The sequence below is a fragment of the Euleptes europaea genome, chromosome 6 (assembly GCF_029931775.1).
Source record: "Euleptes europaea isolate rEulEur1 chromosome 6, rEulEur1.hap1, whole genome shotgun sequence".
NCBI lineage: Eukaryota > Metazoa > Chordata > Lepidosauria > Squamata > Sphaerodactylidae > Euleptes > Euleptes europaea.
This window is the reverse complement of record NC_079317.1, coordinates 10025814-10031355: the sequence shown is the minus strand read 5'-3', so window position 1 is coordinate 10031355 and position 5542 is coordinate 10025814.

The window sequence follows — 5542 nt, the reverse complement described above, 5'->3', positions numbered from 1 at the left end:
GGGGCCATGACAGAAGCCAAGTCTCTGGGGCTTCCCGCCGGACACTTGTCCTGGATGTCTTGGTTCAGAGTCTGAAGACAAGAAGAAGGAGGGTTGGTTTTCGTATGCCGACTTTCTCTGCCACTTAAGGAAGAATCAAACCGGCTTGCCATCACCTTCCCTTCCCCTCCCCACAACAGACACCCTTTCCAGGTGAGCCTTTCTGGTGCAGGGTTGTCAGCTCTTTTGGGGCGAGCAAAATACCTTTCCAGGTAATCAGGCTTGCATTTCTCCCCCAGTTTGCAAAGGTTTCCTTCTGTGTTTGTCTGCCAGGCTTCCTGGGAGAAGAAGAGTTCGTTTTTATATGCCGATTTTCTCTACCACTTATGGCAGAATCAAACCGGCTTACAGCCACCTTCCCTTCCTCTCCCCCAACAGACACCCTGTGAGGCAGGTGGGGCTGAGAGAGCTGTGGCTAGCCCAAGGTCACCCAGCTGGCTTCATGTGCAGGAGTGGGGAAACAAACCTGATTCACTAGATTAGCCTCTGCCGCTCATGTGAAGGAGTGGGGAATCAAACCCGGTTCTCCAGATCAGACTCCACCGCTCCAAACTGCCGCTTTTAACCACTACACCACGCTGGTTCCCGTGGGTTGAAGAGTTGGTTTTTATATGCCGACTTTCTCTACCACTTAAGGAAGAATGGATGTGTATGGGCAAGCAGGCTCCAGAAAATCACAGTTCCATTGTAACACTGGTCTCTTTGCCAACTCCAGGTTGGGAAATTCCTGGAGATTTTGGGGGGAAGTCTGGGGAGGGAAGTCTTTAGCGAGGGGATGGACCTTGGGGGGGGGATGCCATAGAGTCCCCCTTCTAGTGTCCATTTCCCCCAGGGAAACTGATCTTTGTCATTTATAATAATTTATAACCCCGGGAGATTTCCTGCCACCACCTGGAGGCTGGCAACCCTGCTTTCTGAACCGACTCACTTCTGAGAAATTAGAAGCAGCTTCTGATTTAATGACGCTGGGCACAGCAGAAGGAATTGAGCAACGCCGTCAAGTCAATTTTTAAAAAGGCATTTCAGAGGAACCGCAAGAGTGAGCCGGCATCCGTGCCTCTTTCGTTAGCCGCTATAAATAATCCATCCTTTTGGAAAGGAGCAAACGCCATTTAACTGCAGCCTTGGAGAAAAGGAAAGCAAAAACCTTGGCTCGGTAAGGGCACTTAGCTCAAAGCCACCGGTGGGCAGGGGATCTATTAGAAGCCCATAAAGTGGATTACAATGGAATGGGTTGGGAACCACAAAGTTTGACCTATATTGAGCTTCCTAAAAGCATTCAAGGCCTTCCTTCAAAGGCGGAGGAGACAAAATCAGATCAGCACCAGAAATTAAAGCATACAGCAAAGCTTTCCAAGGTACCAGAAGCCGCCGGGAAGTTCCAGAAAAGGCAGTTCTGGTGTTGATGAGATCTGTCTATCCCATTTGTATTCTGCCTTTCCTCCAAGGGGTTCTTCTTCCCTTTATCCTCACAAATGAGACTGAAATGCCTGAGAGCAGCCAGTGAACTTTACAAGCCGAACCGTGCTCATCTGGATAATGGTATTCTGATTCCCATTCTTTAAGCATTTGGCAATTCTTTGTCAGTCTTCTTTGGAGGCCTTACCGGGTTGGCACCAGGCTCATCTGATCTCATAAGAACATAAAAACATAAGAAAAGCCCTGCTGGATCAGACCAAGGCCCATCAGTCCATCACACAGTGGCCAACCAGGGGCCTCTAGGAAGCTCACAAACAAGACGACTGCAGCAGCACCATCCTGCCTGTGTTCCTCAGCACCTGATATAATAGGCTTGCTCCTCTGATCCTGGAGAGAATAGGTATGCATTATGACTAGCATCCATTTTGAGTAGTAGCCATGGATAGCCCTCTCCTCCATGAGCATGTCCATTCCTCTCTTAAAGCCTTCCAAGTTGGCAGCCATCACCACATCCTGGGGCCGGGAGTTCCACAATGTCACTATGCAGAGCATCTGATCTTGGAAGCTAGGCAGGATCATCCGTGGTTAGTACTTGGATGGGAGACCACTAAGGAAGTCCAGGATTACTACGCAGAGGCAGGCAATGACAAATCACCTTGTCTTTCCCCTTGAAAACACTAAGTGGGCTGCAACTTGAGAGCACTTCCCTCCCCAACCCCGCCCTCATCAAGCTGGGCCCCAAAATTCTCCCGCCAAAGATCAGTTCGTCTGGAGAAAATGGCCGCTTTGGCAATTGGACTCTATGGCATTGAAGAGGAAACTGGCAACCCTATGTCCTAGGCAATTCCCTAGGTCTGCCTCATGGGTGGGCTGCCCATGCTGCTTGGGTTACCAACCTCCATGTGGGGCCTGGAGATCTCCCAGAATTACAACTGATCTCCAGACAATAGAGATCAGTTCCCCTGGAGAAAATGGCTGCTTTGGAAGGTGGACTCTATGGCATTATAACTCGCTGAGGTCCCTCCCCGACCCCTCCCCAAACCCCTCTTTCCCCAGGGTCCATTCTCCAAAATCTCTAGAAATTTCCCTATCCGGAGATGGCAACCCTAATGTTATGGCATCACATCCTTGCTGGACTTAGGGTTGCCAGCTCCGGCCTGGGAAAAGTCCTGGAAATTCAGGGGAAGGTTCCTATGGAGTTAGGGTTGCCAACCTCCAGGTAATGGAGAACCAAAGAAACAGCACAAGGCTCAAAAATACAAGGAATACGGTACTATAAATGTGGATTTATTTTCACCTTATAATTTCCACTTTGTGAAAAGCACCGCACAGCCTTCTCCCTCTCTACTGCGCATAACCTACCATTCTACCCGGCTGTGGGTTTTCATCCCTACCGTCTTTCACTGTGCATGTCCAGCCGATTGAGAAGGGACGTGTCCTTCCTGTTTCTATGGTCAGATTTTGTGAACTTAAACAGGACTTGGTATCCAATTTTCTTCTTGGTGAATTTCGGAATAATTTTGAAATAGTCAGCTGCCTACCAGCTTTGTGTACAGTTTGTTTGTTTGTTTCTTGCTTTGTAGGTGTCTTTATATTACTTCTATATATGTATTGTTTGATAGTACCGTATTCCTTGTATTTTTGAGCCTTGTGCTGTTTCTTTGGTTCTCCAACCTCCAGGTAATAGCAGAAGATCTCCTACTATTACAACTGATTTTCAGCCAATAGAGATCAGTTCACCTGGAGAAAAGAAGTAGAAGAAGAGTTGGTTTTTAGATGCCGACTTTCTCTACCACTTAAGGGAAACCAGCTCACAATCACCTTCCCTTCCCCTCCCCACAACAGACACCCTGTGAGGTAAGGTGGGGCTGAGAGAGAGTGACTAGCCCAAGGTCACCCAGCTGGCTTCGTGTGGAGGACTGGGGAAACCAATCCAGTTCACCAGATTAGCCTCCGCCGCTCACGTGGAGGAGAGGGGAATCAAACCTGGTTCTTCAGATCAGACTCCACCGCTCCAAACCACTGCTCTTAACTGCTTTGGGCCTTGGACTCTATGGCATTTAAGTCCCTCCCCTCCCAAACCCCGCCCTCCTCAGGCTCTGCCCCCAAAATCTCCCACTGATAGCGAAGAGGGACCTGGCAACCCTATATGGAGTATGGAATTTGTGGAGCAATTTCACCTAGAAGCTATGGTATACTATAGAATCTGCCCTCTGAAGTGGCCGTTTTCTCCAGGGAAACTGATCTCTGTGGTCTGGTGTTCAGTAGTATTTAGGGTTAACAATAGGGTTGCCAGCCTCCAGGTACTAGCTGGAGATCTCCTGCTATTACAACTGATCTCCAGCCGATAGAGATCATTTCACCTGGAGAAAATGGCCACTTGGGCAAATGGATTCTATGGCATTGAAGTCCCTCCCCTCCTCCAACCCTGCCCTCCTCAGGCTCCGCTTTGGCAATTGGACTCTATGGCATTGAAGTCCCTCCCCTCCTCCAACCCTGCCCTCCTCAGGCTCCGCCCCAAAATCCTCCCAATGGTGATGAAGAGGGACCTGGCAACCCTAAGGTAGTACCTGGAGGTTGGCAACCCTACCCACCTTCCTAAGGCTCCACCCCCCCCAAATACCTCCAGGCATATTACAATCTGGAGTTGGCACTTCTACCTAGCAAATAAAAGCCTTCCACCTTTTACATCAACAACTCAAGGTTTCTGTAAGATTCTGTTTGTTCAGTGGGTTTTGTTTTTTTCCAGCGTTGTGTATTTCAAACCCATAATAGTTCTACCTGTAGGGTTGCCTGCTATTACAACTGTTCTCCAGCTGATAGAGATCAGTTCTGGATTGTACACTTTAATGTGCTTGATTTCAGACTTGTGGATTCCCATTGGCATCATGTAAGGATACAGGGTTCATCTTTGTATGTTGTATTGTATTGTGTATTCTGCTACAATTTGAGCCTCTGTGTTGCTTTACATTCTCTTTAACCTCCAGGTACCAGCTGGAGATCTCCCGCCATTACAACCGATCTCCAGCCGATAGAGACCAGTTCCCTTGAAGAAAATGGCCGCTTTGGCAATTGGACTGTATGGCAAGGAAGACCCTCCCCTCTCCATACCACGCCCTCCTCAGGCTCCATCCCCAAAACTTCCCGCCGGTGGTGAAGGGGGCCTGGCAACCCTATCCGCCCTTGAGCAATTGTTTTGTTGAGTTTGCCTCTTACAGCATCAGGCAAGCTTTGCAGGTCGGCACACCATGTGCTTGTGAGCAGGTGCCGGTAATGCCACTCTAGGCTGGCGGGGAGGGGGGCGAGCGGCGGAAAGGTCAGGAGAGATTATATCAGAGAGGAGGCCTCGACCAGGATTTGCGGGAGGGCCAAACTTGGCAAAGCGAAGGCCTGCTGCAGAGGCCAAGAGAACATAACGTTTACTGCCACCAAGGAGACATCGGCTGCTTTTGCTATTACGGATGCTTTGCGGTCAGCAGCGTTTCAAAACAGAACGTACGCCTTCTGCATTCCTCAGGCTGAAAATCCAGATTGTTCTGATTGAAATGAGTAAATCTCCACTCCCTGCCCCCCCCTAGCCCGAGTTCTGTTTTATTCCACTTGAAAACCTGAAAAAGTTTGCACTTTTTCATGCATTGAGCTAAAGGTGCCCAACCTTTTGGAGCCAATGGGCACCTTTGGAATTCTGACCCAGGGTGGTGGGTAGGGTTGCCATCCTCCAGGTACTATAGGGTTGCCAGGTCCCGCTTTGCAACCGGAAGGTTTTTGGGGCCAAGCCTGAGGATGGCGGGGTTGGAGAAGGGGCAGGACCAATGCCATAGAGTCCAATTGCCAAAGCGGCCATTTGCTCCAGGTGAACTGATCTCTATCGGCTGGAGATCAGTTGGAATAGCAGGAGACCTCCAGCTAGTCCCTGGAAGTTGGCATCCCTAAATTCCTGGTAGTTCCAGTGAAAGGACTGAAGGTATTAAGGAAGAGCCTTTTCTGCCTGAGATAGGGTTGCCAGGTCCCTCTTTGCCACTGGCGGGAGATTTTGGGGGCAGAGCCTGAGGAGGGTGGGGTTTGGGGAGGGGAGGGACTTCAA